We start from the raw sequence: 21,925 nt of genomic DNA, 5'->3' as shown, positions 1-21,925 counted from the left end.
CAATGGAGTTGTCTCCCTCTCCAACACCTGTAACCCCCGCTCAGCCCATCCCCCTGCTGGCTTCTCTGACCTGATGAAGTTCCCTCACCGGGAATTCCCACAGGCGTGCTCATTCCAACTGCATTAGTGCAACTGTGCTGATGGTAACTTAGGTCCCTTTACCATCATGACTCAAGGAATCAATAATGATTAGCTCTGTGTTCACATGACATGCTACTCTGGAGCCTTGCACCTGATGCTGCTGTGAGATGTGTCTCTGCTAAGAAGCAAAATGGGAATCTTGTGATTGTCCTGAGCATTCTAAAGGGCTTCAAACCTTTGACCAACGATGGTGTCCTACTACATTAGAAGGGCAGAAGAAGAACGTGCAGGAGGCGGCTTAAAGGCTCCTCTTTTAAGTCTTTTCATTCAACGGAACTGTGAGCCTCTTCTTTGATTCTTCCAGGTAACATTAGGTTAAGCAACAAGGTTGCTAGGATGCCATGTCCTTCAGGCACTTCTAGAGATGCCTAGGCATTGTGAACCAAATCCTCATGGACCACTTCTCACTTCTAGAGCTGCCTGGGATTTTTCAACCTGTCATTCCGGGGCAAATGCAATCAAGAATACAGACCTCAAAAGAGTAGAGATTCCTAGAATCTCAAAATTGGAAGAGACCTTCACAATCAATTAGCCACTTACTTCTTGTAGTTTATGCTCCCCTTCTACATCACAAAACCAGCCCTCTCAGCTCTTCTTGAATACTTCCACTGATGGGGAGCTTATCACAGTACACCCTACCCTCAAGGCAGCCATCTCACTGCTGGGCAGTTCTTTTTTACCTAAAGCTGAAATCTGCTCCCCCACCATGCCTAGATCCCGGTCTCCTCCTTAGATATTATACAGTCTTAGTCTAATGCTTCTTCCACATGGGAGCCCTTCAAGTATTTGAAGATATTTATCGTGTATCCCTTACAAAATAAATTTTAGTCTTTGAAGAAACCATAAGCTCAATTAGTTCTATAATTTTAACTTGATTGATCAGGGAACTGAAGCACAGAAAGGTCAAATTATGTGCCCAATGTTCTCCAGCTAATTGGGAGCAGAAGTAACATTTTAAGTGCCATTCTCAATCCCATGTCCTCTCTAGCCCCCGACCCTGATTCTCGTATGCCACAGCAGCTTTAATATCCCTGGTTCCTTCGTGTGGTCCTGCTATGCTACGGCCTCAGCCCCCTCCCTCTATCCCCTTGGCCACACTCTCTGGACACTTGCAGTTGGTAAAAGTGTAGCATCCCTGATTCCACTCAAGGCTCCACCTGGCGTCTTCGCCCTCCCCTGTGCTGTTCCTCCTCTCAGCTCAGTGCTGCCTGCTCCAGCCCATCACTCCTGAGAAGGTGCTACTCGGGTCTCCTGTAGATAACAACAACTTCAACACTCCAACCGAAGTCCCATATGATTCACTTCAGGGAGTGTAATTACAAAAGCACAAAACACAATATTTGAAACCAACAGACCAGACTTTAAGCACCCAACATAACCAGCTTGAAAAATATGTTCTTACTACAACAATATGGTGTGGCTTAGAGTAATTTCTGGAAGTCTGCAGAGAAGGTGTACAAAACATGTAAAAAAAAATTCGTCCTGCCTCTTTTTTGGAAGAATGCAAGAGAGGAGGGGGAGACGGAGAAGGAAGGAAGGGAGGGAGGGAGGGAGGGAGGGAGGGAAGGAAGGAAATGGAAGGAAAGAGAGAAAAAAGTAGGAAGGGAGGGAGGGAGAGAGGGAAAGAGGGAGAGAAGGAGGGAGGGAAATAAATTATCTGGTTTAAGCACCCTCCTTTTCACCAGACAAGGCTCTGAATAATTCTGACTTTATCTAAAATGCCATTAAGAATATTTCAAAGAAAATGTCCATTTCAGAAGGCAATGATAAAAGAGAAGTTCCAAAAATCATGTAAGGAATAAGCAGCATGAATGGAATAAGTATATAGCCTCTCAAGATGACTTCTTTGAAAGGGGACAGCACTGAATTAAGTGGATAAGTTGAGAAATTCAAACTCCGAGAAAATAAACCACGTTCACGGGTAACTGCTCTGTAGTTAATTTCTCTAATTGTCCCTGCTCCCGAGCCCTTTTGATTTTCCTTATACATTTCTCTCTCTCTGGGATGTTCACCCTCTTCCAGTTCCACGTGTTCATTTTATTCTATGTTGACATTTCTCATATATTGCACTTATTAAAAATAGTAATAAAATGTTATGATAACACACAAAATACTCTTCTCCAAAGTATCCTTTAATCATTCATATCCTTCAGCAGTGTATAGATTAATCATTCACATTGTGTTTTTCTGAGTAATTCCCTGCGACGTGCCAACATTTAGCTATTAGTGAGGACCTTGCAAATATATACTCGCCTTGAGCAAGGATGCCCTTTGAATAGCACAAAAGACCAATCCATTCACTGGTAAGGAAAAGTGTGAAAAAATAATCGGGAGCGTGGTCACTTTAAGACATGTGACCTTGGCCCTGAACCTGATTTTTTCCTCTTTAAAATGGAAACACCATTTTTTACCTCCAGCTTATCAGGTTGTGATGATCCCATGAAATAGGGGGGTAGAAAAATGATATAAAATATGACACAAATATAAGGTTATATAGAATAAAAAATAGATATTAGCCTGATTTGAGCATCTAAAGGCAAGCAACTTGCCTCATTTTGGACCTCAGTGAGTAAAAGTGTGATGATTACATTTAATAAGACCAAATTGTCCATGGAACACATGGGAGGAATGGAAATTGTATCTCACATATGAAGGATGAACTAGGTCAAATGGTCATATTGATTTAATTTCCATAAGACCTGAAAATATCCAACTACCTTTGGATCTGGCTGTACTTTGTCAATTTTGAATATTAATTAAATTAAAACCTCAAAACTTCCATGTATAAATTCTCAGTAAAGGATTAAACTACAAGATTAAGAGATGCCACAGCAATTCTGTTTTTCTCTAAAAATATCACCCTCAAGTATGTAATTAGAAAACCTAGCTTCAAGTGGCAGCCATATTCAGAAGCTCTAACCACAAAACTTTAGTCCCCTGGAAGGCCCATCAAGGTTTGGTACATTAAAATATTGCTTGATTTGTCCCTGGGATGCAGCAACCTGATGGCTTGTCTCATAAAGTTCTAATATTACACAAATCTCAGACTGCCGGAACTAGAAGAAAACTTAGGAACTATCCACTGAGAACTCTCATTTTAGAAAGGAGGAAACGGGTCCCAAGACGCTACCTGACTTTCCCAGGTGACTTGCCTGTTCAGGACTGCAGTTCAAGTCTTCCGATTTCAAGTTCAGTGTTCTTTTCCTTACATCACCAAGTAAAGTGAAATCAGTGTCGCTGAGCCCCAGATGTGCCCCTTAGCATTCTCACATCACGTGCCATTCCCTGGTCTATGCAGACCCCTCATACAGACTGCAGAAAATAAAACTCATCTCATTTCCTGCCTGACCTTGGCTTGTGGAGAGTCTCAGAACCCTGATGGGCTCAGAGCCAACACATTTGCTGCGTGTGGCCAGAGTCATCCTCCACTGGGTTTAATGGGGTCAAGTTGAGGTAAAAAGCCCTTGTGCCTCTTTGACTTTGACCATGCCACTCAGAGCTCATCCGCTGCAATGATTTAGCAGTACACCCAGTGTGGGAGGTGTCGGAAGAGCTCTGCCAGAATTTTCCCAGCAAACCAAGAGCCCTGGCACCACAGTACTAATTGTGCCCTCCATATTTTCACAAGGCACTAGATTCTTTTTATGAATGTCTTTTAATGTGGTAGTAAGAGAGACAAGTCTCTCCTCTCAGGCGACCCTTTCAATTTTCAGATAAGCAGATGGAGTTCAGAGGGTTCTGTTGCTTTACCAAGATCAGATGACAGGGCTGGAAAGAGGATCCAGGCGTCCTCACCCCCAGACCAGTGATCTTTCCACTCAACACCATGCCTCAAAAATGGTGGAGGGCTTCCCTGGTGGCGCAGTGGTTGAGAGTCCGCCTGCTGATGCAGGGGACACGGGTTCGTGCCCCAGTCTGGGAGGATCCAACATGCCATGGAGCGGCTGGGCCCGTGAGCCATGGCCGCTGAGCCTGTGCGTCTGGAGCCTGTGCTCCACAACGGGAGAGGCCACAACAGTGAGAGGCCCGCGTACTGCCAAAAAAAAAAAAAAAAAAAAATGGTGGAGTTTTTCATAGCTCTCAATTTCCATTCTCCATTCTCAATTTCCATTTTCCAATTTCCATTCCATTGGAGAATTGGAAATTCTCCAATTTCCATTTGTTATTCAGAGCAAAATAATAAAGGAGGAAACACAGCTCCAGGGAGGAGAGTTGAATTCTTGACCCCTTTGTGTACAATTTCCTAGCTCTGAAAATCTGTAACTCTGTCACTGTGTCTTTGGTGTGTCACTTGCCATTTAAAGCCTGCAGCTCCCTCATCTATAAAATAGACTCGTTCAGAACATCTCATTTGCCTGATGCGGGAAGCACAGGGCTCCTTCGAGATGCTCTCTATCTCTATGTCTCATCTGATTAATACTGTGGCTATTATATTGCTAAACTCTGTCATCTAAATGACAAAACCACAGATCTTTCAAAAAGCTTTTCTCCGGTCTCTTTTTAACAATTACTATTTCATACGCATGTTTTCTCTTGAAATAGTAGGAACAATTTCCCATGGGATTAGAAATAGCGGACTTAAAAACATTTAAAAGCTACTTAGTTAGAGACCAGTATTGGGGGAAGAAAGCAAAATATTTAAAAATTAGATGTTCCTTGTGATGGTCTGGTAAACTAAATAGAAATTCATAATAATTAACATGAATCCAAAATGACCAACCCAGTACAATGTGGTCAACATGGCAGGCCATGGCCTGGGAACAATTCTCTCCTGTACGTACCGATAGCTTCTTCTGGGATCAAACCCAGAAGAAAGATCTCATTAGTGAGATATCCTGCATTCAAATGAATGACTTAGACAATGCCCCTAAATGCTGGTAGAAAGAAAATAAGGAGAAACAGGAAAAAATAAGTTAATTGAAGAAGAAAGGAATACAGTATGTACTGCACACACACTCCATCACCAGCACCTGCAGGAACAGCAGCAGGCAGTGCGCGTGGCATTTAAGAGTAAGGACCCTGCACTCAGACCGCTTCTGTTCAGATCCTAGATCCACCAGTTCCTAGGTTATGTGACAATGTTTTCAAGGCACACGCATTATTTATTCTGGCCAACAATGGTTTTCTTTTTGAGGAGAAGGGATTTGAAGAAGCTTTAAAGGTTTCCTTTGGCACATAGGCATATATTTTCATATATAAAAATACTAAACCATGTTGTTGAACAAAATTAGAAATACCAGTTTCCTAAGCTGTCAGGTGTAGGCCTTTTCTCTTATTTTGCAAAATGAAACTTAGTAGAGAACGTCAGGAGAAACTAATTTGAAAAGTAGATTGTAACATTAACTTATAATTACTTGAGGCAAATTAAAAATAGTTTGTCTTCCAGTGGATTAAACATTTTCTCTGAAGTGGTGTTTATGCCATTCATATATTTTACAAACCATTCCTTACAAATCTTGAAAGCTTCAAGTTTGGGTTAGTTCATATCTCAGTTATTTAAATTCTAAATTCATAATGTTAAATTAATGAGATATTAAAGTATCTTGAAGACTGTCTGATATAAATTTAATATACTTCCTCTCTCCTACTGGCGGTGAGGAATGGCCCCTTAGCAATCTGGCTCAGGGGTAAGTGGTGATGTGTCAACTCACCAACTATTACAGTGAAAGAGTCTTCTCTGGCCCCTAGGCCTGACAATGAAATATTTCTGAGAGCTATTACCCGAATTCTGTTTCATGACTGAATGCCATGAATTAGATTTATCTGAAATGAAAGAAAACAGAGGGGCATTGTTGAGAGTCACCCGACAATCTCTGCTCAGATATAAGAAGGTAGAGAATATTTCATCTTCCTCCAGAAAGATGTTGAGTCAGTGAGCTCCGAGGGGCTCTGCCACCAGCTGTGATGGCCTCCTGTCTACTCTTTCTTCCTCGTTTCTGTACCCTTTCACCAAGCGGGGTCCATGTGGAAGGCCATGGCCAGGTGACAATTCTCCTCTGGATCGTTCCATCTGGGATCAAACCCAGGAGCTTGTCCTCATTAGTAAGATATCCTACACTCGAATGAATGAAAAGGCCTGGACAATGCCTCAAAATGCTTAGTGATGAGGAGTTAGTAGAAAGAAAATAAAAGGGAGAAACAGTACACCTGAAAGTAACACAACACTGTAAATCAACTATACTTCAATAAAAAAAAAGAAAAATAGTGAAGATGGGAAAAAAAGGGAGAAACAGAATATGTTAAGTGAAGATTAAAGGAATGTAGTATGTATTAAACACACACACACACACACACACACACACACACAACAGTACCAGCAATATGCAGTGCAGCGTGGTATGGAAAAGCAAGAACACCGCGGTCAGATGATTTCTGCTCAAGTCCTTGCTCAGCCAGTTCTGAAGTTGTGTGACCTCACGAGTTATTTAACCTTTCTTTGCCTCGGTTTCTTCACTATAAAAATATGAATAATAACAGCACTTATAGGACTGCTGTGAGGATACATAAAGGACTTAGAACTATTCTACTGCATCTATACATAATGAGCCTTAGGTTTTAGCTGCTGTTGTTATTATGATGGTTGCCTTTTTTAAAAATACTGCCTGGATATCAGAGAATGTCAGAGATAGTGGGACTCCTGGATCACAGTTTGACCTTCCATATTTAAAGAAAGGCCTGGGAAGATGCCGCTCTTCGGCAGGGTAAGTTCGGAGTCTGGGTCTCCCAGTTTCTGGATCTCTTCTTTTCCATAAAAGCACATTTCCTCCCATTCCCACAGTATATGAACTGCTAAGGCTTCGGGACATTTGTTTTGTCTCCTATGGTTGGTTCCCCCTGTGAGGTACTTTGCGGTAGGGAATCACTTAATCGTACTACTTCCATGTATAGTCCATTTCCTGAGGAAGGCAAAAGGCGAGCTCATAGTCCCATAACTTTAGTCTAGAATAAATGACTCCTCGAAATGACCTCCATTCTGACCTCCTGGAACCCTGACTGGAACACTAGGCAATTTTCTTTAAAATTCCTTTGGAGGGGGCATGCTCCTGCGTGCGGGTTCCTTAGGGAACTGGTGATGCCAATACATCAAGAGTGCTGGACACCAAAGCTGTTTCTCACTTAGGGAACTGTGCATGGGACTCAAGATGGGAAAGGAATTCCTCCTGGTGCTCATGCCCACAGCCCTGCGTCACCTCTGCTCTGGGTGACACAGGCGAAGGTGCGACGGGAAACGCAGGGTTATCAGAGGCCGCTCGCAAAGTGACGCTCCCGGTGGGAGGGAATCAAGTAACTCTTCTGGATAATGTTACCATCACTGGATTTTATTTTCAGTTTAAGTTCATGCTTTCATGTTGCATGTAAGTTAAAATCACTCCCTTTGGGGCTTCCCTGGTGGTGCAGTGGTTGAGAATCTGCCTGCTAATGCAGGGGACACGGGTTTGAGCCCTGGTCTGGGAAGATCCCTCATGCCACAGAGCAACTAGGCCCATGTGCCACAACTACTGAGCCTTCTCTCTAGAGCCCGCGAGCCACAACTACTGAGCCTGCGCATCTGGAGCCTGTGCTCCGCAACAAGAGAGGCTGCAACAGTGAGAGGCCCGCGCACCGTGATGAAGATTGGCCCCTGCTCGCTGCAACTAGAGAAAGCCCTCGCACAGAAACGAAGACCTAACACAGCAAAAATCAATAAATAAATTACTAAACTCCTATCCCCAACATCTTCTTTAAAAAAAAACAAAAAAAACACCTCCTTTTTCAAAAGCACGGAATAAAACCCCTCTTCTCTTCCCTAGATTATGTGCTCAGTATATTGGAATATAGGCCAGTGGGGGCTACCAAAACTAAGCAGTTGGGACCTTCCCAGAGAAAATGCCAAGATAGGTCAAAGGCTAGCTGATCGCTGACTACATTGCTATTTCTTCTTTATGTCTACTAATAATTTGCAGGTGAAGGCTTGCCTTTTTTTTTTTTTTTTTGCGGTACACGGGCCTCTCACTGTTGTGCCCTCTCCCGTTGCGGAGCACAGGCTCCGGACACGCAGGCCCAGCGGCCATGGCTCACGGGCCCAGCCACTCCGTGAGGCCTGCCTTTCCGATATCCATTTTAGCTCAAGAGCTGGCAGCCCTGCTTAGGGTCTATATGCCAAAAGCAGCCAAACAGTGACTGGCACAGACTTCTCTAGGACATTCAACCCTGACGACCAGAAGCCTTTTCCTTCTTGTGAATGTTCAGACTTTATTGAAAGAAACCCTGGTCATACACGTCCTTGGTCAAGAATCCAAAGTGACCTGGGCATGACATCCAGGGACAAGAATAAGGAGGCTTTTCTCTTCCTTTTGGCCTTTCTCCAGTTCCTCAATTTGTTCTTCCATAGGAGCCCATCTCTACCCTCTCCTCTACCTGAGGTGGCCAACAAAATGAACACACTGGCAATATCTCCATGCACATAGCACCTACCCACTCTGTAGCTACGATATGCTTAATTTCACAACTGCCCCCAACAGCTCTACTGAAGGGTGGCAGAAGAGTTAAACAAAGGAATGAGTGAGATGGCTTCAGTTCCAGGGACTGGGAGTGAAGGTTATGAGGAACTGTGGTCCATGGAAAAAGGGGGTTTTGATTCAGTCTTCCAGTCTAACGGGTGGGAAAGACCTGCAGGTGGAGATTTCTAGAAGCAATTACATTGAACGGGAGGAAAAGAGGATCAAAAGAAGGAAGATATTCCAGGGGCAGGGGATGGTTTCCAACAGACAGAGGACTCAGGATGCCTGGGGGTAGATGATGTCGTTCGGGGAGATGGGCGCCTCATAATGACATCACACCATGGATGCGAGACAGAGGGTGATGGGGGCTGTTGACTCATTCCAGCACACATCTCAGTCTCAGGAGATGCAGTCATGAACCACCTGCCGCAAGGATAATGCCGTTTCACATAGGAAGCAGAATGATTTATTGAGTCTAGGGTCCAAGGAAAGACCAGGGGAATGAAACATACATGTGGCCCAGATGCACCGTGGAACAGAATAGGGGCGTGAAGGAAGTGAACTGTCGGGAAAGTTACTTAGCGACAAGGGGCTTGTGGATGTGGTTCCCACAGTACAGTCTGCAGAAGAGCTTTCTGGGGCCTCAGTTCAGTGAGAGGACCCACTCCTTAAAGTCTGGTTGGGTTTGAAGGTGCAGGAAATGTAAAGATATCCGTCAATAGTAAAAGGGATATCAGGGACCTGAAAACAGTGAGATGAAATGTATACTATACCTTATCAAGAAGAAAACACCAAGATGGAAACTACAATGCAAAAGTGCTGATCAAAGGTTATCAACCAAACACAGCCTATGTTTCTAGAGTTTCTGTAAGTGCTGCTCTAAATCACAGTACTTTATAGCATGGTTTCTACACCAGGTTAGAGTAGAGGGCCCAGGGGAAGATCAAACTTGTTTATTTCTTTAACTAATTTTAGTTAGTTACTTGGTTAAAGATACCCATCGATCTGTTCCAATATTCTAACATGGCTCGACCCTTAAGTCAGAATTTGAAGCAAGGGAGGGCAAGAGTTTATTCAAACCTAACTCCCTTTCCCTCTTTCCTGGTCCTCAAGAGGACAGCACCATGGACCCCAACTGCATCTTCACAGGGAAGCTGAAAGAAACGTAATCATCTCTCCCTGCTGTACTGTGCGGGGGCTAGAACTCTGCTGTTCCTTCTTTTCAGGGGATCCTAGCTCTTCCTCTCTCTCTGTAGGTTGAGGTTTCCATGGAAACATGGTCTTTAATACTTCTGAAATTACTGTGCATTTATACCATTAACTCTTTGTTGGCCAGGGGAGGTCACAGAGATTTATTTTCCAACTTCGGCAAAGTAATTCCATTTTCTACCTCTTTTTACTGCAAACTTAAAAAAAAAAAAACTAATTCACACTTGATGCCCCAATGTCCTCACCAGCCCTCACTCCTTAAATCTAGCAGTCTTGGCTGTTGCCTTTATTATTCTATGGAAACTGTCCTTAGGAGGTCATCAATAATCAAAGCAAAGTCAACAAAACCAAATCAGTAGCCTTTGTTTCATCATCACTCTCCTTGACATTATACAGCTTCTAACAGTTGATACTCCCACATTTTCAGTAACTCTCCTTTCCTTTGTTTATTTTTTGATTAAAGTAGGATAATTTCTTGGTTCTCCCTATATCTCCCAGACCAGTTCTCTCTTCTTTTCTGTCCATTTTTGATTGGAAATCTTGGCTCTTGGTTCTCCCTATATCTCCCAGACCAGTTCTGTCTTCTTTTCTGTCCATTTTTGCTTGGAAATCCCTAATTTGGGGGCACCCCAAGACTCACATTTTCACTCCTGCTCTCTCCCTCTGAGACTCATTCGTAGCCAAGTATCAACCATCACCTCCGCACCAAGGCCTCTGAAATCTCCATCGGAGGTCCCATCTCTTTCTTGACCTTCAGTGTGATATTTCTGAGGGGACCGTTCTACCTGAATGTTCTGATATCAGTTCAGACTTAACATGGCCAAGGCCAGGCCAGGCTCCCCTGTCTTCTGGCAATGAGACCACCACTCTCAGGGTTTAACATTCTGCCACACCTCTGGCTTCTCCCTCTCTGTTATGCTTTCATATTTACAACATGAATGTAAAGGAGAAAAGGATGGCTGCTCTTATGAGCTGCTTTCTCAGAACCAGGCAAATCAGTTAAATCGTCAGCCGTAGTTCAGCATTACATACAAAATAAGCTGAGGGATACATTTTTCCCCCCTCTTTCCAGAATTTTGTCTCCCCAAGCTAAATGAATCTCATGGCTTTCTAGCCTATAAGTAAAATTGCTTAGAAGCCATAGTTCTGCTCTGGTCACTCAGTTAAAAAAACAAACAAAACAAACAAACCCCTCTAGCAAATGCTACCATTTTTTGAGCACACACTAAGCTCTGTTCTGGGTGTTTTGCATTATTCGATATCGTCACAGCAGTGCTATAAAATGATAGATCACGTTATAATGAAAGCCCAGGGCTGGTGACACTGGGAGTTGATCCCATTCGATTCTGAGTGGCTCTAAAACCCATGTTCCTCCCACTAAGGATAATGTCAAGAGAAGCCATGGTCAGGAGAGAGGAAAACAAAAGAGTCCCCAACTTCTAACATGGTAGAACCAAAATCTAAACCCAGTTCTGAATGGCTCCAAAGCCTGGGCTGTTAATCACTATTTATGCCACCAAGCACCAGTCCATCCATTGCTTTTAATTGTCCCTCATGCCAGCATTATAAGGGAATTCTTTAGGGAAGGGAGCAACAGACATGGAAAGACTGGAGGCACGTTGCCGGTCAGGCGATACGTTCATAGAATAACAAGAGAACTCCAGGTCTCTAGGGGCTGTCAATCTGTCATATTTCATAAGCACTAATCCAAAAAAAAAGGTGCAGACATGGAATTAATTCGCCTTATAAGAAAACAGGAGACAAACCACAAAGCAGTAGCTTGACTGAACTTATAGAGGAATTAATTCTCAGATCACACTCTGGGAGGAAGTCAGTTATGAAAGCCTAGGACTGCATTCTTGGAGCTCTTGTTAGGGGCAGACAACAAGAGCTAGAATATTTATTTGGCTCGGATAAGATGGGAAAAAATTTTATCCTGCTTTGGCACAGAATATCTAAGCTCTCTCTGGACTTAAAAAATACAATATTAAAGTATTGCTTTGGAGCTACAATCAACTCTCAGTGATTCTCCATGAGGGAGGCAGAACCATACTTATGATCTGGACAGTCAAATACAACGATTACTCTTGGTACTAACTCCGTTCCACCTCATCATAGGTTTAAGCTGCAGGACACGCCCCTCCATTGGAAATGCTTCTAGTCTAGGTCTCATCACGCTGCATTGTCTTGGTTCTTCTCCTTCACCTGTGATTGTTCCTTCTTTCTCTTCTTTGCTGGCTGCTTTTATTTCTCTTTTCCCTTATTTGAGGTTTTGTAGGAAATTCACTACAGGGTCTCTGTTCATTTCAGCCATTCTCAGGGCACCAACTCTTCCTCTGAGTCCCAATTCTATGCCTGCATCCTAACATCTTTTTCATGCCCCACTTTCACTCCTCGATGGCCATGCCTGCTTGCATTTCCCCCTGTTACAAACTCTTAGTGCTGGCAATGGATTTGCTTTATCTTTCTCCTCAAACGAGCTGATTTTCTAATTCCCCTCTCTGACTGAGTTGGCATTCACCGAGCATGTGGCATGGTGCCTGGCACACAGCAGGCACTCAGTGAACATTAGCTGGCCTCTTTCCTTTGGTCTTAAAACCTCCCAGGAGTCTCTGCCATCTTCCTTTTCCTAGTTTCCCATGACCAATGAGCCCCCCAACCAGTCCTGTTTTTACAAAATACTTCTTGCATTGTCCCTTCCCTTCGAGTCCCACGACTTTCATCCTAGACGAGACCTTTATCACTTGATACCCAGCCCTCTCCTGGGTCGTCTTCTCCCTGACATCAATCGCCCCCCACCTTCCAAACACCACCTGCACTTCATCTTACAACAAGACTTCTTAGGGTTATGTCACTGCTAACTCAGAAATCTCCAATGGCTCCCCACTACCTAGAGGAAAATTCTGCCCATGGTCAAGGTACTCTCCATCCTGGCCCCATCTATCTGTTCTCTATATGAACTCTTGCTAAAGCCAAGTGGCTTCTTCACTGTCCCCTGAGCATTACCTGCATTTTCCTGCCCCCCTTCTATTTTCTCTCAATTGAGTACAACACAAATCTCACTCATGCTTGTGGTCTCAGATCCAATTTTACCCTCTCCCTATACTTTCCTGACCATGCCAGGCCCCTCTCTCCTCCTGGCCTTTCTAGTCTCCAGTCCACATTTTCAGCATTTGATTTATTGTTGACCTGATGTCTTGCTCCTTTTTGTTACTCAACGTTTTATGCATGTGGATCTTGTCTTCCATGATAGACAATATGCTGTTGGAAGGTAAGTATCAAACCTTGTCCTTCTATTATCCTTTGCAGAATCCAAATTAGTGCCTTGCTTGTGGTACATATTTTGAACTTCTAGAAGACTAGTCTTGAAGGCTTCTCCTCTGCTTTCTCACTTCCCACCCCTCACACCCACCTTTCTATGTCAAACCTCTCTCTCTCTCTCTCACACACACACACACACACACACACACAGAGCTGGCACTGTGCACTGGTATCAGCATTGAGTATTGATTCCCTATAGAAAGTGACTCCTCCAGTAATTGATTTAAAAAAGAATAACTTCTAAAGAATATACACCTACAATCTTTTTTTTCTAAAAACAATGAGACAAAAAGTGGGCCTGACTTCATTTCTGCACGAGCTCTTTTTAAACTTCTCCCCTTTGGATGTTCTTCCTGTTACATTGTCCATAAAACATATATCTGCCCATGAGAATCACCGAATTTACTCAAATCTTATTCCATAAGAAAGAAAAAGAAATAAAATTTCTTGATAACAGGGTTGCTGGCAGTGATTTTTTCTTTGAAAAATAAAAGCACTGGGGGAATCTGAAATATATGTAAAAAATAATACTGGGGTGTTCTCTACCAATGTAAACTCACTTTGGTAGTTTAGGAACAGAGAAAAATAGAACTCATTTTGTTTATAACATTGAAGTGAGAAGGTCTTTAGAAAAACAGAAACCAGAAAAGCAAAAGAATTTATTTATTTGTTTTCTAGTATTTTTCAGTTTTAAAATTAAATTAAAAAAATTAAAATGTCCTCAGTGGGGAAGGGAGATAACTTTTCCCCAATGTTCACGTGGTTAGGCACACATAAAACCCCTCCCTCATCCCTTCCCTCTCCCCAGCTCCCCACAACACCACAGCAAGAGCAGAAGAGAAAGGGAAGCCACCTAAGTGTCCATCGACAGAGGAATGGATAAAGAAGATGTGGCACATGTATACAATGGAATATTACTCAACCATAAAAAGGAACGAAACTGAGTTACTTGTAGTGAGGTGGATGGACCTAGAGTCTGTCCTACAGAGTGAAGTAAGTCAGAAAGAGAAAAATAAATACCATATGCTAACACATATATATGGAATCTAAAAAAAAAAAGTGTTCTGAAGAACCTAGGGGCAGGACAGGAATAAAGACGCAGATGTAGAGAATGGACTTGAGGACATGGGGAGGGGGAAGGGGAAGCTGGGACAAAGTGAGAGAGTGGCATGGACATATATACACTACCAAATGTAAAATAGATAGCTAGTGGGAAGCAGCCGCATAGCACAGGGAGATCAGCTCCAGTGCTTTGTGACCACCTAGAGGGGTGGGATAGGGAGGGTGGGAGGGAGGGAGATGCAAGAGGGAGGAGATATGGGGATATATATATATATATATAACTGATTCACTTTGTTATACAGCAGAAATTAACACACCATTGTAAAGCAATTATACTCCAATAAAGATGTTTAAAAAAAAAAAAAAAGAAGAGACAGTGAGGGTGAATATTCAGATATTCACACTAAGATCTTTTCTACATTTGGCCCAACTCTTGATAACCCAGGATGTCAATATCTGCCGAGATGCCTGTGGGTCAGTGCAGAAAATGCACAAAGTGAATTATTTCATGGGTGGGAAATCAGCAGTTGAGATAGTTCAGGCTTTCTCCTTTGTAGGTACCAGGACACGAAGAAGCAGTCCAGGTGGAAATCAGAAACGTATTGTTAATAAGTCTCTCTGAACCTCCCTGTGAAAGCAGAGGAAAGTTAATTTGATTAACACTTGCCTGAATTCCCTCAAACTCTTGGGCATCCTAGCATAACATAAAGCAATTTAGCATTTGAGTCAATTTCCTTCCCTCTCTTCCAGTCACTCCCAGGTTGCTTTGATTACAGGAAGTTAAAACACATTCAATGTGACTGGGGGCAGAGCGGCAGAACAGCCTGAAGAAATGCGGTGTTTGATGTCCTCAGTTATAAGGGGGTGAGGTTGGGTGTATAAGAGGATGGAGGGAGCGAGCACATGCTGGAGAGAAAGGAAGAGATGGAGAGGAGATGAAACAGCATGCAGTACGCTGGATAACATCTCCATGGCAACCGCAGTCCACGCACAGAGAACTGCCAAAATAAGTCAAGATCCAAGTAAGTAGGTGTTGGTGGAATGAGGTGGTAAGAACTCAGCAATGGACAAAAACCAGCTAGAGCAGATGAATTCTCTTTGTGTGCTGAACTCTTCTTCCCACTTCTTTCTCCAGCCACACTCCAAGCTCCTGTTTGGGTGAGAATGCAACTGAAGTTTGCCTGCTGTCAAGTCCGAATTTTACCCAGGAAGGTCTTGGGATGGCAGGAATGAGGCTTAAGGAGCCCCAGGAAAGCCAGGAGAGAGAGAGAACAAATCCTGAGTGCGGTGAATTAGATCCCTGTAGCCATTAACTCGTTTTCTCAACTCTTTCCAGCAATGTGCACAGAAGAAATAGATTTGTTTTCATTTTTCCGTTGGCCTAAAGAGGGGAACCAGCATGGATGGAGATACTGTTGGGTGTGTAAGACAGGTACAAAGTTCCTACGTTGGTGTTCTAGGCTGCCTGCCCAGTGGGGAGTCTATCCCTGTAACATGGGAAGGAGCTTGGTCAAAAATAGAGTCAGGATGTCCCTGGAAAAATTAGGTGCTTGGAAAGATCATTTTCTGAGAATTTGAAAATTACCCAGTAAATAATGTATAGTCCTTTCTGTATAACTTTAGGGCGTCACATATAAGAACCACCAAGAGCGCCAGGATTTTGGGGCGTTTGTGCCTCGTGAGCCCTGGGCTAATGCCAGATGCATGCGGGGCTTCTCCACACAGGTTTACACCTGAGTAGGGGCCCTGCTGGGTCTCTGACACTCACGTGGGGAGCCTGTTATAAAACATGAATTCCTGAGCCACACCCCAGAGACTATGCCTGGGATGAGCCTGAGAATGTGCATTTTAAAGCTCCCTGCTGGTTCCGTTGGGTAGACCTCCCACGAAGCAAAGCCCCTCCCCCACTCTCTGGTGACGCCCCCTACTCTCTGCCTTGTGGGGAGGCGAGGCTTTCCTCACCCCTGAAGTGGCAGAGACCTCGTGCCTGGTGGAGAGTTAACCCTCGCACGCTCCCCAGGCCAGAAAAATGTCATTCCGTGTTGAAAATGAGTGTGAGACCAGCGCTGGTCACCAACTCCTCCTGTGAAGGAGAGTCCGCTCTTGGAATCACTCTTCTAGAAATGTTGGAGCGAAAGGGGCAAACTAGGCAGAAAGGGAACATAGTTTACACTGCGGGCTTAGACAGTAAGTGGGAATAGTTAGGTTTTAAGGTACAATAAATAGCTAAAGTTTGAACGAGAAGTACAGCACTCTTAATTCTCCTCTGGACCCACAGAGGCACTCCCCTGCATCCTTCCTTGCCCCCAAAAAAGGCATCCTTGATATCACTTCTCAAAACTCAGTTCTCTTTCCTTTCAGTAACACCATGCTTCTGAGCCCGATTTATACTACCAAACGTCTGAAGGATTGCTTCCGAAACTAACTAAACCATATCTATAAAAAGTAAAATTTACTAGGTGAGGCATCTGACAGGAGCAATGTCAAGTTTATGCACCATAAGATCATGGAGCCCTAGGATATGTCAGACACTAAATACAGAGATGAGGAAGAGAAGTTCCTGGCATCTCCTAAGCACTTACTCTGTGACGGGTGTTTTGCAGATGTTACCTTATGTGACCCCATGTTACAGATGAGGAAACTAGGTCTCAGAAAGGTAAATAATTTTTTTCAAAGTCATGGAGCTAGTAAATGACAGATGGAATTAAAATTGAGGTTTGTCTGATTCCTAAATTATACTTTTAAAATCTATTACATGAGCTCTTTCCCACAGTTTTGGGTACAAACAGAAATGTATATACAAAATTAATATTGTTGCTCACGTGTCCACTCTTCCCCTCTATTTCAATCCCTGAACAGGCACATGGAATTATCATGGGAAAAAAAAAAACAAACGCCCTCTTCTGAAAAGAGATGAGAGATGTCTCCCATTCCTTTGTCCAGGGCTAAGGAAAGAGAAGAAAGCCTTGCCATGAGTGGAGTAAAGGAATATATACATATGTTGGTCTCTCTTTGCCTTTCCTTTCGTTCTTCCTCTTTCATAAGACTTGAGGCTACACCACGTACACTTGAGAGGTGACTGACTGTCTCTGAAGAATGAAGAGGATTGAAAGGGCTGTCAAAGAGGAGGAAGGAGGAGCCCAGTGCTTTGTGGAAAGCTGCAAAAAGATCCCTCCAGCAGCAACACGGCCCCACTCCATTCACCGAAACAGACAGGAAAGAAGCATTTATCAAGGAAACAAAAGCATCTGTATTGGGGGTGTGTCCCAGCAGTGGTACACTGTCAGGATAGGAAAGCCTTGCAGGAAACGTGCATCACTTCACTCACCCGCCCCTTCCCTCCTCTCTGCCTTTCCTAGTGCTGGACTGCCACTGTCCTATCTCTCAGGGACACAGCAGAGCGATAAGGGACCTGGTAAGGGGCACTGCTGAGGAGAGGGAAGCCCCACAAATACAATGTGTTAGGTACTGTAACCACCTTACAAGGAAGGGATGGCCCAGAGGACACAGGGAAGCTGGGTAGGGAAGGGGTTTACGGCTTCACAAGAGGAGCTATTTTTTGTGGCTCTTAAGGAATGAGTTGTTTATCTGTCAGAAGAGAGATGGATGGAGAGTCCAGGGACTGTGTCACATGCATAGGCAAGTGTCTGTAGGAATGTTGGCCCTGTGGCCGCAGGATAGGATGGAGGAAAGGCAATAAGGTCACTGGAGTGGAGAGAATCAATGACAACAGCTTTAAGCCTGGAAGGAGCCACTGAGGCCATGTGAAGGTCTTGAACATGAATGAGGCTGTATCCCTATAAGTAAGTATCCAAGACAAGTCTTCAAACGGGGCAGATAAGTGATCCAATTAGTCTTTCTAATTAAATTTTTCGTGGAGAACAATAATGCTTGGCGTGAAGACAAGTTAAGGGACTCATAGTCTAGATAAGAGAAACCATGTGAATGTGAAGTACAGGAGTGGAAGTGGTGACTGAATGCAGGAGGACAATCTAAGGGACCCTGTGAATGGCACGGATGGATGTGGAATGCGAAATGTAGTGCGTTTAGCTGCATTACCTGCCCCTTCTCATTACAGGGAGAGAAAGTACAGCTCTGAGCTCTGCAGGCCACTCTCAAGGCACGGCATCTTGCATTTAGGACCTTCCTGATTATAACGACAGCCTCCTTAGGACTTCAAGCTCAGAGGTAAACTGACTGGTTCTTATTAAAAGTACAAGAGGAAGAAGAGGGAATACTGGTAGAGTCACGAAGGAAAGGGAGCTTGCAGCGTGAATAAAGACCAAGATGGGGTGCAGCAGAGTCATTTTGCATGTCGGAGGTCATGCTGGCAGGAGTGGGGAGCCGGCAGCCCATAAGCAACCTGTGATATATCTGATGACATTTATTTAGCTACCTTAGGAACTCCCCATCTTCAGGTTTGAGAATTCTTCTTTTTTAAATTGAAGTATAGTTGATTTACAGTGTTTTGTCAATCTCTGCTGCACAGCAAAGTGACTCAGTTTTACACACATAGACATTCTTTTCTTTAATATTCTTTTCCATTATGGTTTATCCCAGGAGATTGAATATAGTTCCCTGTGCTATACAGTAGGACCTTGTTGTTTATCCTTTTTAAACATAATAGTTTGCATCTGCTAACCCCAAACTCCCAGATCATCCCTCTCCCTCCCCACCCCCCTTGGCAACCACCAGTCTGATCTCTACGTCTGAGTCAGTTTCTGTTTCATAGATAGGTTCATTTGTGTCATATTTTAGATTCCACATATAAATGATATCATATGGCATTTGTCTTTCTCTTTCTGACTTATGTCACTTAGTATGATAATCTCTAGTTGCATCCGTTTTGCTGCAAATGGCATTATTTTGTTCTTTTTTATGGCTGAGTAGTATTCCATTCGGGTTTGAGAATTCTGATTCCTTTTACCTTTGTGGAGTCCCTTTAACTGTTTTCATTGTTCTTGCCCGGATCCTCTCAAAACCACTGCCAGAATATAAGATGATATTAAATCCAAAGTCCACAGCCTGACCTGTCTCAAATGTTAGCATGCAGAGATGTCAGTGCACTCAATTTGAGAAAGTTGCCCTGGGTGATTCTAGAATCTACCCCACCACACAGTCTCACCCCTGGCTGAACTACTTTACTGGGTACCTGACCTGTGCCGGGTGAGGAGAAAGATTGCACACCAATTTGATACTTCAGTGAACTCGTATGGATGCACGCTCACTCTCATCATGGGGTCATATCACAGAACCACGTTTAAATCATGGCTCATTGCGGTTCTCAGCTGTATTTTGCAGCTGTTTTTCTGCACGGCAGCTCTCCATCAGCAGCACTAGTGGAGGACAGGGAGGGCATGCATAACCCAAATCACTGGATAACTGAAACCTCATCGTAGGCAAAGGTTCACAGTGCTCCCCCACCGAGTCCTTTGTAGAGTGCTCTTATCAAGAAGCAAAACTTAATAATGCTTTGCCTGTTCCCTTTGCGCCTCCATACCTGCTGGTGGAAGTCCTAACGAGCAGCAAAATTACCAAAACCCAGCAGGAGGGGGCAGGGGGAAAAGCGAAAGACCTAGAAACTTCACAAAGTGGATAATAAGTGCCTGAATGATGGGCTCTTGGAAAATCGAGCCCTGGCGGATGAGGCTTCTTTCTTCCCCCCAAATACAATGAAGACAAATCATCAAGCACGTTTGCTCTAAGATGTAAATTCGGAAGTGCCATGAACTACCCCACACAACTCAGGAGCGAGGCAGAGAATGGGGAAAGCCTCCGTTTTCACTCCTTAAATGTGCAACCATAACCTTAAAATTCATCCAATTCAGGAAGCAGCTTGTCTCTAAATGTGATGAAAAAAAAAAAAGAAAAAAGAAAAAACAGTCTATTGAGTCTATCGGGGCTTCTGACACACTCACAGATGGTGCAATTAACATCCAGCTCAGCCCATATTCCCATCGTGCCCTTGGCTCCCTTGTCACTCTACTGGCTTTGGGCAACACCTGACTTCATCTTTCCTTTCATTCTATCTTTTGTTTTCTCTTCTGTGGGTTCTGTAGTCAGTCTGGAGGGACTTCATTTCACCTGACAGTGACACTCTGAGAGCAGGAACGAGAGCGGAGAGGCTGGAAGGGTGCCCTGGCCCCCAGTTCTCATGCCACAAGTTCCTTTCCAAGATATTGTTTTGGGAGGATATACCCACCAATTAAATATTGTCTTTTAAAGAGATCAGAAGCAAATAGGGCCAACATTGACTTTCATTAAATCTGTGCAGTGGAAGCATGGTATCTGAGACAGTATTTTCTGTACTTCCCTGTACAGAAAATGACTTAAAGAATGTCACATCTTTAAACATTAATTAATTTATTTTATTTTATTTATTTTTGGCTGCACTGGGTCTTCGTTGCTGCACGTGGACTTTTCTCTAGTTGTGGTGAGCGGGGGCTACTCTTCGTTGCGGTGAGCGGGCTTCTCATTGCGGTGGCTTCTTTTGTTGTGGAGCACGGGCTCTAGGCACATGGGCTTCAATAGTTGTGGCACGTGGGCTCAGTAGTTGTGGCTCATGGGCTCTAGAGCGCAGGCTCAGTAATTGTGGCACATGGGCTTAGTTGCTCCACCACATGTGGGATCTTTCCAGACCAGGGCTCGAACCCGTGTCTCCTGCATTGGCAGGCGGATTCTTAACCACTGCGCCACCAGAGAAGCCCAAGGATGTCACATTTTAAAAATGTTTCACTGTATGGAACATAAAAGACAGGCGACTTGCACCAACTCTACTGTTTCAGAATGAATTAAAGCAGAGAATGTTGATCTTAAGAAATGCATTTTGCTATGCTGGACAGTATTTACTCCTATTGGACACTAAGCTTCCATATCCAATTTAACATGGGCCTTGGAAATATGCACCAAAGTAACAGACTGGCTTTCCCATCTCACAGGTAAGATGAAATGGACCCTGTCCACTCTCCTCCATTAGGTCTGTAGCATCCCTATGTGAGAGCCTGGGGCATTGTTCAGAGGTAACCACAGTTGCACAGAATAGCATCGTTTCGTCCACCTTCAGCGTTTAGCTGGAGGTCACCTCGCCACATCATTATCAGCCTTGCTCCATGGTTTATGAGGCAATGAATGCATAACATGCTCTGGCAAAGGATGCACATGTGTGCTATTCTGCCCTGATGCAGCCAAATGTAATGTCACATTTAGGAACATCTCGAATTCCCAAGAAATTCCTACATTGTGAAACAACGAAACACTCCAAAAGGAGAGTCCTTATAGAAAAACAAAGCATCAGGAAAAAAAATTCCTTTTGTGGAGACATGCAAACATTAGTTGAAGTTGTTGCTCTTGACAGCATGATTCCACTTCTGCATACAATAAAATGACATATGTGTGTTTATATAAACAGAATATATTTATAACACATTTTTAAAGCCAGGAAGAAAGTACTCCAAACTATAACAGTATTATCTCTGAGCATGATAAAAAATCTTTGTATTCTTCTTATACTTATGTAGATTTTCAAATGTTTCTATAATGTACATGAATTGCTTTTAGATACAGAAAAAATATTTTAAAAACCAAAAAAAAAAAATCAATCTACTTTGGTCATCTGCACAGACTATTACCTAGCAAATATAAATTATTATCGTAATATGTAGAAACTTGGGGGGAGAGTCCATATATCAAAACATTTTCTGAAAAGCTTAATG

The 21,925-nt window shown here is 43.4% G+C and overlaps 1 protein-coding gene across 1 annotated transcript in view; it reads right to left on the bottom strand.

Annotated features, from left to right (window-relative positions):
• Positions 1 to 21,925, bottom strand: part of GRIN2B (glutamate ionotropic receptor NMDA type subunit 2B) — a gene marked incomplete at both ends in the record, with an annotated part of 299,444 nt that overhangs the window by 110,216 nt on the left and 167,303 nt on the right. The gene's annotated exons all lie outside the window — the stretch shown is intronic.

This window comes from Hyperoodon ampullatus (assembly GCF_949752795.1).
Source record: "Hyperoodon ampullatus genome assembly, chromosome: 11".
Lineage (NCBI taxonomy): Eukaryota > Metazoa > Chordata > Mammalia > Artiodactyla > Ziphiidae > Hyperoodon > Hyperoodon ampullatus.
This window is presented reverse-complemented; position numbering and strand designations above follow the sequence as displayed.